The following is a 12376-nucleotide window of genomic DNA, read 5'->3' on the forward strand; positions in this document are numbered from 1 at the left end:
ATTAATTATATGAATGAGATTTATGTTGGGTTTTATATCCTAAAACTTGAGGTTTGTAAACAATAAAACTTATTCTGAAAATTCAATAAGTTGTTGTTGAATATATGTATTGCTAATTAGAAATCCAATAAACCTAAAAGACCCTTTACTATTACATGAGTACTTGAACTTTATGTGGAGACATAAAAGTGGATCAGGTTCGAGTAAATAGTCAAAATGATCTATAGTATATGAATAAGGTTGGCTGCTTTATTCTAGTAACACTATTGGATGCAGCCTACTCTGTAGTTGTTACAAAGAGTTGTAAAGTGCTACAAACGAAGTGATCCTAATTTGTACATGTTATGACATGAAGAGTAGGGGCGTCCTGTGCAAATGAGTTTGTACAAGATCGGACCACGAAATCAGTCACTCTTACTTTATAACGTTGTTTACTGTATAAAACTAACTATTTCAAAGCGATGCCTAGGTAACTTGACCTTAATCCTGAGCTAACTATGAACTTCTGTTTATTCGGGATTATCCTTAGATTTGCATATGTGAGGGTTGACTCAACAACGCCGGCTCAATAATATATCTGGACATAATATATTTACAGCAAGGGGAGTTCAACTATAGACTTTAGTGGAGTAACCCATTAGTTAACGAATGAGGGTTAATTCGATGTAATGAGTTTAGCCAATTAATCTCGGATCGTTGGAGCCTATGATCTGTAGGTCTGCTAGGTCCCCTTACTAGCTTGTAAATGTACTAGCTTTAGAGTAGTGTGATAAGTTAATTTGAAACGTTCAAATTAGAATTAAAGGAATTAGTAATTATATGAGATATAATTACACGTTTAATTTTTTAATATTAAACGAAATTGGAGAATTAATATCTAAATATTATTTAAATATATGAAGATGGATTTGTGTAAAATTAATTTAATATTTGATATTAAATTAATTAGAATTATTTAAATTGTTTAAATAATTAATTATTAATTAGAAGTATTTAAATTATTTATATAATTATTTATTAATTTTATTAGAAAAATTAATTTATCAAATTAATTTTGTAAAATTAATAATATTTTCAAATCAAATTGATTTTTGAAATCAATTGAAAAAATTGAAAAAGTCTTAAAAAGCACAAAATGAAATTGTAGATTTTTCTATTATCATTTTCAACTTGCTCACACAGAACCCACTAACTTTGGCTTCAATAACTCTAAACATGAGTTGCATCTCATATAGCCATCTTCATTGCATGATAGTCTGCAAAATATTGAGAAGATTGAAGTGGAATTGAGACATGCGATCTATAGAATTTTTGCTAAAAAATTCGTGTTGAAGATGGTGTTCTTCAGGTGGGTTGTTGCTGTGAGTTTTTCTCCAAGTCCCCGCTTCATTTAAGCTTATTTTGAGTGCCAAGACTCAATCTAAAACTCCAAGAAAATAGTGGGGAAGATCTTGAGGTGGTCTATAATAAGATTTGGAGAAATTTGCAGCTGAAAATCGAGATTTGAAGAAGTTCTACAAAGATATGACTTGAAACCCTCATGTTTTAGTATGAACATGCTTTAGTTTCTGCCAAAATTAATGAATTAGAGTGTTTATTGATCCTTGTTGCTTCCGTTGCTTGTAGATATACTTCAATAATTCATATAAGTGAATTTAATATAAATGTGATTTATATTAAATGTCAGGTATTGTCGAGAGAAAATACATCTATAGACTATATTGTATTTGATACAATATGTGACTATAGATTATGTATTATATGGGATATAACATATCGTTTATATACATATAATAAGGTTCTTATTATATGTATAATTATTATTAATTTAATTTTATTAAATTAATATTAATTAATTAAAGGGAGGAAGTTATAACTCCCTCCCCTCATTCTCTCAGTTAATAACATGGGTTGTGAAAGAATGAAATGGTGGAGATTCATCTTCTTCCTCAATTATCTCTGAGAAGAGTTCTCACTAGGAAAAACTCACAGAGAATAAAAGTTCTTCTCCTCCCTCTCTTCCTCTCCATCTCCCTTCCCTCTTCCAAGGGTTCAAGCAAAGCTCACAACTCTGCTTGAATCCTTTGTCCCAAGAGAATACAAAGGGTTCTCAAGTGGCAGTGTCCTTTTTGGAGAAGGAGATTCGTTCGTGACTTTGTTCGAGGGAGATCTTGAAGAGTAGTCTTCAAAGGTAAGGGTTTCTGAAACCCTAAGTTTTCCTATAGTATTGCATGCTATAATTTATGTAAATGCATATCTTGTTCTTGTTTAACTATAAAACTTATATTCAATGAAAAATGGATATTAGGACGATCTTGCTTCTGCTTACAGATCTCTCTTCAGATAGAGTTCCTTCAGAGCTCTCGGGTTGAAAAGAGCAGCCAACACTTAGGCAAATTTTAGAAAGCTAAGACAAGTGAGGAACGTGTGGCCGTTTGTGGGCTTAAGAACCTAAGGATGGAAAATTGACTAAGTGTAACTGGAGGTATGCGTCAAGGGCCTTTAGAGGTCAATGAAGACCTAGGATGGAGAGTATGCAGGCATTTGAGTTTGCCTAAGTGAACGCATGGTAGAGGAGAAGTGTTGAGGCGTGTTAAAGGTAAGGGACGCGTTTATGAGCAGTAGGCCTAAGCATGACTGTCTAAGGGTAAAACCAACATGTTATTGGGTTGTATGTTCTAAAACTCGCAGTTTGTAATATTAAGCATATGCTATTTGCAATAAAGATATTATTGACGTTTATTCAATAAAACTATTATTGAATATGTATATTGCACTTATAAAGACTAAATTCAATAAACTAAGATCCATGGCTATTACATGAGTATTTAGACTTTATGTGGAGACATAAAATGGATCAAGTTCGAGTAAATAGCCAAAACGATCTATAGTATACAAATAAAGTTGGGGGTTTTAATTCTGGTAACACTATCGGCTGCGGTCCACTTTGTATTTAATACAAACGATGTGAACCTGAATTATTCATGTGAAGACATGCGAGTGGAGGCGTCCTATAAAAAGAGTTTGTAAAAGACCAGGACCAAGAAATAAATCATTTTTACTTAATAACGTTGTTTACTGTTTAAGACTGACTAATTCAAATCGATGACCTAGATAACTCGACCTTAATCTGAGCTAACTATGAACTCCTGTTTATTCGAGATTATCCTTAGATTTGCATAGGTGAGGGTTGGCTCAACAGTGTCAGCTCAATAAGCCTCCTCTTCCAAGAGTAAGACTAGGTAGATAGCTGGGGACATAGGGTGCAAGACAGAATTCACTCCTACCCGATTTTAGGGATAGTAGAGAGGTTGTTCTCTTTTAGGGATAACAGAAATGCATGTCATCTTAGGTCTTTTATTTAGAATTATGAAGGTTGTTAAGCAGAATATGCAGCGATTATGTTAGGAATTCATGAGAAAATGAGTTTGCGACCATCAACATTAAGAATCTCGGCTAACCCACTATTATGCATTATTATGCGTTCAATTGTGTATCTTTATAGCTAACGCAGGAAACGGATGCATACACGGAAGCCGGACTATTGCAAAGACGACCACATGCAGAGAATTTCTCTATCACAAAGGCGAACGCATACGTTTAATGCATGGGTGTTGCGGTAATCAACCGCATGCGTCCATCGCATAGGAGTATCAAGCGATTGCGGTCATCATGTAGAAATTGCGGTAATCAAGCGAATGCGGCCATTGCAACATTGCAGCTACATAATGATGACCATAATAGTGGGATGAATGCAAGGTTGGTGGAATGGAAACATTAACGCATATCTCGAGAAAATCAAAAGATGATGTTGACATTTCACCTACTACGCCGTTAGCAGCAGAGATTCAGAAAAGGACCATCATGCCGCGAATGTCAGAACCAGAGTAGGTCCATTAATGTTGTTTGCGATCCAACTCTATAAATAAAAGCCGATGAGCAGAATTTCATTGAATCCAAGGTTTTTCGCCTGAGGCTCGCCTTAGGGCTAATCCTTGTGATCCAGACGAACGCGTGAGAGGAAAGCTTGAGAGTTCTTCATCTCCTTCATCCATTCCAAGTGACAACCGGAGCCTTCGTCGGAGTTAGAGCTCGAGAGAATCTACTCCATCGCCCATCCATGGCACCATCGGTAGCCTTGACACACATCTGCTGGAAGTAAGACATTGCTTCCAGCTGGCCCTTTCATTTTCTCTTCTTTTCTTATATTGTATTATATTACATTTTGGCTTAAGGGATTAATACATTTTGTGATCAATGCATTTCTATATTTCCTTTGATTCCATCTCCATCTTCCTTTATTTAGCATCCTTAACTTTTATCGCATCATTGAGTAAGATTGCTAGAGTATCGCATACTTAGTCATGTGGCATAGGAATATGAAATATGTAGTAAACTATTAGAAGGTGTGCGTTGCATGAGTGTTGTGAGAAAACCTTATTTGCTTAGTGTGAAGCTGTAGCAACGCCTGTCTATAGGCGGATGCAATGCTTGTCTATGAGTAAAATCAGTAGAAACTAACTGCCCCAGAGGGTAAGTGGATCGGGAGAGCTAGATTAAGATCGCATAGATTAAGCAATGTAAGTAAGTGTTCACTAGGAATAGGAATAATCTTACGTTAACCAGGCTTTTGCGGTTACCTTGTCTTATGCATGCGTCCAACACACCTTTAGAGCTACTCGGGAGAGAGTCTAAAGAAAGAACCTAAGACTTGAGAGCGCTAGGTTAGAATCGAGGATCGGGAGAGCTAGATTAAGATCGCATAGGCAAGAATGGAGACTTAGGATTAAGTTTCGTTTGCTATTATAAATCACGTGCATTTGCGGCGGGCGTGTATGGCATGATCGCATTAATTTGCGTTGGCTGGGGTTGCCCTTGCGGTCAAGTTTAGGGTTGTGATGAAGACATCCTCACATTTTATTTGTTTTTCCATGCATTTTACTACGCGTCAACAGTTGTCATGTCTCTACGTCTCATTCACATTCCCACTGCTTTGTCTGTTAGTTAGGAGTAGGAGTAGTTTGTAGCTTAAAACCCCCCATCATTCTTTTATTCAACCGCCGCAAACACATCACCGCATACATTTAGCTACAAGTCCCTGAGTTCGACCTTAGATCACCCGAGAAACTTGCGTTCACGTTATACTTGGCGTGAGGGCAAGAAAACTTGTGATAGGAACGCATGGTCATCGCATATAAGATTAACACATATTTTCATTCTAATGCATGACCACAGACGCATGAGTATGAACGCATACCTTAAGACATGCATCGCATATTGCGTCCCACATGATATTAGCCATCAAGTTTTTGGTGGCAAATTTCATGTCACCATCCTACCCTCTCATTGGCCAGAGAACTCGATTTGGTGATTGGATTACAAACCAATTGTTCATTAGAGGATCAATAGGACTTAAAGAGTATGATGTAATTTCGGGGGTAAAATAGCATTTGACCCAACTGTTATTACGAACAACTTGTGAAGGGTCAACTTACTGATTATGGTTATATCAAGTGGACAAAAATATATCTACAGTGAGGGGAGTGCAACTGCTAGGCTTTAATGGAGTGACCCGGTAGTTAATGAATGTTGATTAATTCGGTTTAAAGAGTTTAGCCAATTAATCTTGTATCGCTAGAGCCCATGATTTGTAGGTCCATTACTTCCCTCTATTAGCTCACAAACGGATTAAACCTTCGAATAGATTGATGAGTTAATTTGAAACGTTCAAATTTGAATTAAGAAAATAAGTAATTATATATGATATAATTATATGTTTAATTATTGAATTAAACGAAATAGGAGAATTAAACAAAATTTAAATTTGATTTAAATATTGATTACATGAATAGAGATTCATGTCCATGGAATTGGTGTTTAGTTAATTTAATATTAGATATTAAATCAATTTAGTTAATTAAATAGTTTAATTAATTATTTATTTAGAATTAATTTTATTAAAATTAATTATTAGAATTAATTATTGTTAAAATTAATTTTACAAATTTTTCCAAAATTGAAATTTGATTTCATATTAATTTATTGATGAAAAATCAATTAAAATTGAAATGTAATTTTTAAGAATTTATTTTAAATTAAATAAAAATTGAAAATATTGGAAATATGAGCTTTAGTGGGTTTTTCCCACTTTTAGCTTTCAAATTACTCACTATTCCACTAATTCAAACAAGGAGGTGTCGTCTTCAAATTAGGCAACGTGATTGCATGAAAAAATTGAACAAAACTAAGTGTTGTTGGCTGAGTAATGAGACATGCAAATAAATTTTTCTGGTTTTACTTTAAAGAAGGCTTCTTCAACTATTGAAGCTGAAAAATAGACATTTTTCCTCCAAATTTCCCTCAAATTAGAACTCATCTTGATTCCCACAAATCAATCTAAGGTCCAAGAGAATAATAGGGAAGATCAAGTGGTGGTCTATAAGGATTTACTGAGGAGATTTGAGCTAGATTTGCTGCATTAAAGAGTTCTACAAAGGTATGACAGAAACCATTTTTATTATTCTATGAGCATGTTGTCTTAATTACTAAAATTAATGAATTAGAGTGCTTAATGATCCGTATTTCTTCTGCTAATTGCATGCTATCTCCATCACATATGTGTTGAACGATGATGCGTGAGAAATGGGGATGCAACGTTAGCCGTGGTATGTGTTCGCCGAGGTAGAAGACTAGGAGGAATGTAAACTTAGGCGTTGGTAAGAGACTTAAGTCTTCAGCTTAAACATTTAATTAGTGAGCTAGGTGACATGCCAAGAGGCCTTAAAAATGAGTTAAGTATGCCAGTTGTCAATTTGAGGAGTTCCATGAGCATGCGACCATAGTATAAAAGGGAGTTTGAAGTTGAAGAGCTCAGTTTGGGTATTTTGAGCGTGCTAAGGGAGGAGAGTTACCACTGATTTGAAGCTTGAGCTATGAGGAAGCTAATTCAAGGATGTTGGAAAAAGATCTCCATCGAATTGAGCTGAAGGTTCAAGAATTTCAAGTGTTGAGAATCTAAGGTCACGCGGTCGAGTTGTACAAATTAGTGAATTCCAAGCTTGTGGGAAAAGAATCAAAAGCTAGAATTCTAAACTGGAATTCCTAAGCTCCTAGAACAATCCTCTCGATGTTCCAAAAAACGACTCCTCGAACAATCTTGAACACGAACGTTTCCTCGAACAATCTTGAACACGATCACGAGGGTAACCTTGTTATTCTCATAGATTCCAATAGAATGATAAGTGGAATCCAACTATTGGAAGAGGGTGAGGAGTAAAACTTTTTGGGAGAGTACAGGGGATTTCTTTTATGACTTAGACAAAAAATTGCACAATGAATGCTTACAATTCTGTTGTGTTCTGTGCGTCCCCAAAAGGGTCATAAGAAAGATTTTATATAAAGAATGGTCACTTCTTTTTCTAGTATTTTACCATTTTTTTCTTGTGCACAATTAAAATAACATTTATTTAATTAATTAGCACAATTAATTAAATGACATTTATTTAATTAATTAGCACATTAATAATTAATTAACACATTAATTTAATAACTATTTACACAATAAATCCAATTTAACGTATATATATATTTAATTATCATAAACATCATATATATATGTGAAATACCTCTCTATTAATATTCTTTGTGAATTTAATTCACTTGAATTATTTATTTAAATCTTATTCAAATGTTTCTTTCCAATTTAATTTGAATTATAAATCATATCCATAATCAATTACATATTAATCACATTAATATACGATTTACTCAAATTGATTTGAAGAATTCAAATCATTCCTCTTTAATACCGTTTAGTGAGCTAACAAGGAGACCTTGTGGAGATAAAAAAAAACTCTAACGATATGAGATTAATTGGCTAAACTCATTAACCAAGTTAATCAAATATTCGTTAACTGTGGGTACACTCCACTAGAGACCGACAGCTGCACTCTTCTCACTACATATATATTTCTATGTCAACGGATATAGACCAATTATAACAAGTTAGTCATTCACGAGTGTTCTTAACTCCAACTGGATTAAATTACCGTTTTACCCTTGGGTTACTTCTGACTCGTTAAGTACCAGTGCTCCTCTAATAAACAACCTATTTATGGTCCAACTAATAAACAAAAATCCCTCTCGAGCCAATGAGAGGGTAGGGTCCTTTGTTCAAGTCCTAGAGACATCACTTAAGGGAACATTCATCTAATTACCCTAAAGATGAGAATGAGTGAATTTCGTCTTGTATTATTAAGTTCCCAGCTTCCCACTAGATCTTGTCCTCAAAATGGTAGGCATATTGAGTCGGCGAACTGACCACCCTCACCCATACAAATCAAAAGACAATCCCTCGTGAACAAGAGTTCATAATATACTCAGGATTAAGACTAAGTTGCCTAAGTCACCCTATTGAAATAGGAACCTAACTAGTTAACCTCTAGTGGTTACTATTTCGCCATCCGGTCATATGCAAACTCATTGCATGGGATACCCCCACTCGCATATCACCTACATGAATGCGTTGGATCATTGTGTTTGTATCAAATACAAAGTGGATCGTATCCATAGTGTCACCAGGATAAGGTACCCAGCGTTATCCCTATACTGTAGACCTTTTAACCGGTATCTTAAACATTGGTCCTTAAATGTCTTCACATATAATTTAAGACTCATTAGGCAACCTTGGATGTGAGTTTATTGGATTTTAAGGTTATTAAGACAAAATAGAAAATAATACAATAACATTTATTGAATTAATTTTCAACATGTGTCACGTCACTTTCTCGATAATAATCTCAAGCTTCATTCTCATTAGTTTTTGCTTTGGCCTTGTTGTCAGTTGTATAAAACACGCGAAGAAAAGTATTTCCCTTGCCCAACTTTGAATCCCCTAAAAAGAACATAATTTCAAATCATGGGATTATGGGCTTGTGAATGAAAATTTCACATGCATAACTTATTTATCATCTTACAGAATTTTGGTTCTTCTTCCCCTTCCCTCTTTAGATGGATTGTTCATCTTGTGTAAATCTGATTTTCGGTAGTAGATGTTTATGATATCGGTGTCCAATATTGATTGGTGATGCCTGTTACCCTGCCCTTTTTCATTACCAACAAAAAGAGAAAACAATCTATTTAACTTCTTATGAAGTCTTGTAATTTAAAGACATTTTCGTATTTCATCTCTTTCGCTTGTAGTTTCTCCTTGGCTGTCATTTGCTCATCGTCAAGATTCTCAAAATCCTTCTTTCTTTGGTAAGTCTCTGTTGTTGAACATTGAAATGGTTGAAATACTCTAATGGGATCGAGGAAAGTTGGTTGTGAAAAAGCAATATTCATGCATTGATCGGTAGTATACGAAGATTGTTTAAGTAGAATACGTTGACGTGGTTTGGTAAAACATAAGTGTGTCATACAGGTTACGACGGTTGAAGGTTCTTGCTCTCAAGTGCAAAGTAGAGAGGATGATGAATGAGAATCAGAGAGATGGTTGGTGGAGAAAGAGTTGCTCTTTCTAATTCGAAATTTTGCAATTGCTAGATAAACAAGTAGACCGCATAATCAATTTGATAATTGGATATGCTTATTTTAGTATATATGTTAACACATAAAAGTTCTCCTACTTAACAAACTTAAAAAAGATAAGAAGTAATTTAAAAATGAACTAAACAAAATGAAATCACGAGATTTCAAAAATTTGGAAGAACTAAAAAGAAAAAAAAAAGTTTATGTGTCTTGAAGATAAATGGGAAAATAAAACTAATTCATTAACATAAAGTAATTAGCTGTATCAAAAAAAATATACATGATATTTTTAGCTATCTATTCCAATTTTCCTTAAAATTGTAGGAAATAGTATAAAAGGGGAAAGTGGAATTCTGTTTTGGGCCATCAAAGTGGTTGGCCCGTTAACAGTAGTAAGCCAAGTAGTTCCCACATCGGCAAAGTTGTAAAAATGGGACACGCGTTGGACGGTATAAAATGCCGTTGCAGTGGAATTGTCGAAATCACGGAGCCGGGCGGTGAACACAGAGCGAACTATTCTTTCGCCTTTTACTAAAGAATACCGTGTGTTCGTCGCATACACCGGCATACGCCTATTTTTGGAGGATTTTCTCTTCGTAGAGAAATTCCTACAGCCATAGTTCAAGCTTTTGTACTTCAATCTTTAATTCTACGTTGATAATTTGACTTTCTGGCAAAAGTGCCTACACAGATGACATATTTTCTACATTTATCTCAAATATTTATCAAATTTGATTTTATCTTTACTAATAAAAAAATATTAACTATGTTTATATAGGTCTATTGAAGTTGATTTATATACTCTGCAATATATGTTCCACTAGACTGATGACGTATTTATTTTCTCGATATATTCGTGTATCAACCTAATCGTTAACGTATTTGTTTTCTCAATATTAACTTCATTTTTCTTTGTTATTTGAAATTCTCCTATCAATTTTAAGGGGATTCATAGATGAAGTCTATTATTGAGAAACCAAATGAGAATGTTGGAGATCTCAACATGCAATTTTGATTTAAAGAGCATACTTTAAGAGATGGAAAGGGAAAATATAGTTCTACCTTAATCTTCTCAAAGTGGCCTATGTCCTCTTAGAAAAGAAAAGAAAAGAAAAAAAACTAAAGAAGATTAATACTGAAAGCATGGATCTTAAAGAGTTCATGGGACACCAAGAGAAAATTGATAAGTATGAGAAAGATGAGTACAAATGTTGGTATTGCCTTTTAAAATTTTTTATTGATCATTTTATGATTATTATGATATACATTCACATTTGTCAAGAAAATATGGAAAGCTTTGCAAAGCAAATATGATACTGAAGAAACAAGCGCAAAAAAAAAAAAAAAAAATGTAGCAAGTTGCTTCTTTCTCTTTCAAATGGTAGATGGAAAGTTTATAGTAGAGCATGTAGAAGAGTTTCAGATGATAGTGGCTGAAGAAGAATTAGAAGGGATTAAGATCAGAGACAATTTTATTGTTGCCGACATAATTGATAAGCTTCCACCATCATGGAGATAATTTTAAAAACTATGCATCATAAGCAAAAGAAAATCTCTCTAAAAGTATTAGTTACTCACATTTGCTGGAATGAGGTTGGTGGAACACTAGTTTGCTGGAATGGGGTTGGTGGAAGACAATTATAGGGTCGGAGTTGGTACAGATGAGTTCGTACGATGTTAAGTTAATAAGAGAAAAATTTGAGAACAACTCAAGACAGACATAAAAGTTATGCAGACAAACGAATAACAAACCTAGATATGAGGAACACATGTTAAGTTAATCATGTCAAGTCCCCCTAATCATGTTTTTAATTCTTGTAAGTATGTTGCTATAATGTTAGAAATAGTTGAAATAGTATGGAAGATTTAATGAGTATGTGTGTAGGTAGAAATGAGGAAAAATCATTCAAGTGTTGAAGGGAGTGCTCTTGGATAGTAAATGGCAGCCAATACTTAGAAAAAAAAATTGGAAAAGCTAAGGCAAATGGAGGTATGCATGAATTCAAGTTAAAGGGAGGTAGAAATTTTTCTAAGTGTTAGTAGTTGTGCTCTCGGGTGAGATAAGAGAACTAACACTTCGATGAGAATAACAAACCTAGATATGAGGAACACATGATCTTCTATAGGCTTAAGTGTCTAAAGGAGGAAATTGGAAAAGTCTAATAGGAGGTATGTGTCAACGGCAATTTGGAGGCTAATAAAGGCCTAAGATAGAGGGTATATAGGCAGCTAAATCTGCCTAGGTAAATGCATGGTAGGCTCGGAGTGATGATTAAGAATAATTAGTAGGCTTGGTTTGAGGCAAGGACTAAGAGGTCACAAGGTGTGCGATGGCTGGAGGCCTTAAAGGACTAAGCGTGTGGCTACCAAAGGGCTATGCAATGACAAAGAGTGTTGAGGTGTATTAGAGGTTAAGAAAGGTGTTGATGAGCGGCAAGCCTAAGCACGAGCATCTAAGACAAGCCAATGTATGTTTTCGCTAACGATGCGATGAACAAGGGTGTGCGACGTGAGCTGAGATATGCGTTGGACGAGGAAGAAGACTAGCTTGGATGCCAACTTGGGCGTTGGTGGAAGGCTTAAGCATTCAGCTTAATCACTTAGTTAGTGGACTTAGTGGCGTGATTAGAGGTCATAAGTAAGTGTTTAATGCGCCAAATATCATCTTAAGGAAGCTATCTAATCATGCAACCTTGTTATAAAAGGAAGTTTGAATTGTGGAGCAGTTTGGGCAATTCACTCGTGCTAAAGAAGAGGGAATTGCTACCAACTTGAAGCTTGAATAGGAAGAAGGTAATCCAGGGCTGTAGGAAGAAAATTATGATGGAATTGAGCTGAAAGTTGAAAA

At 34.8% G+C, this 12376-nt stretch overlaps 1 non-coding gene across 1 annotated transcript; it reads left to right on the forward strand.

The window, feature by feature from the left end:
* Positions 1-10016: 10016 nt before the first annotated feature.
* LOC120068696 (U5 spliceosomal RNA) lies at positions 10017-10134 on the forward strand. The gene has a single exon (XR_005479324.1). It is a non-coding gene; the product is annotated as a U5 spliceosomal RNA (small nuclear RNA).
* The last annotated feature ends 2242 nt before the right edge of the window (positions 10135-12376 follow it).

This window comes from Benincasa hispida, chromosome 12 (genome assembly GCF_027475165.1).
Source record: "Benincasa hispida cultivar pf3 chromosome 12, pf3_genome.v1.1, whole genome shotgun sequence".
In the NCBI taxonomy this organism is placed as follows: Eukaryota; Viridiplantae; Streptophyta; class Magnoliopsida; order Cucurbitales; family Cucurbitaceae; genus Benincasa; species Benincasa hispida.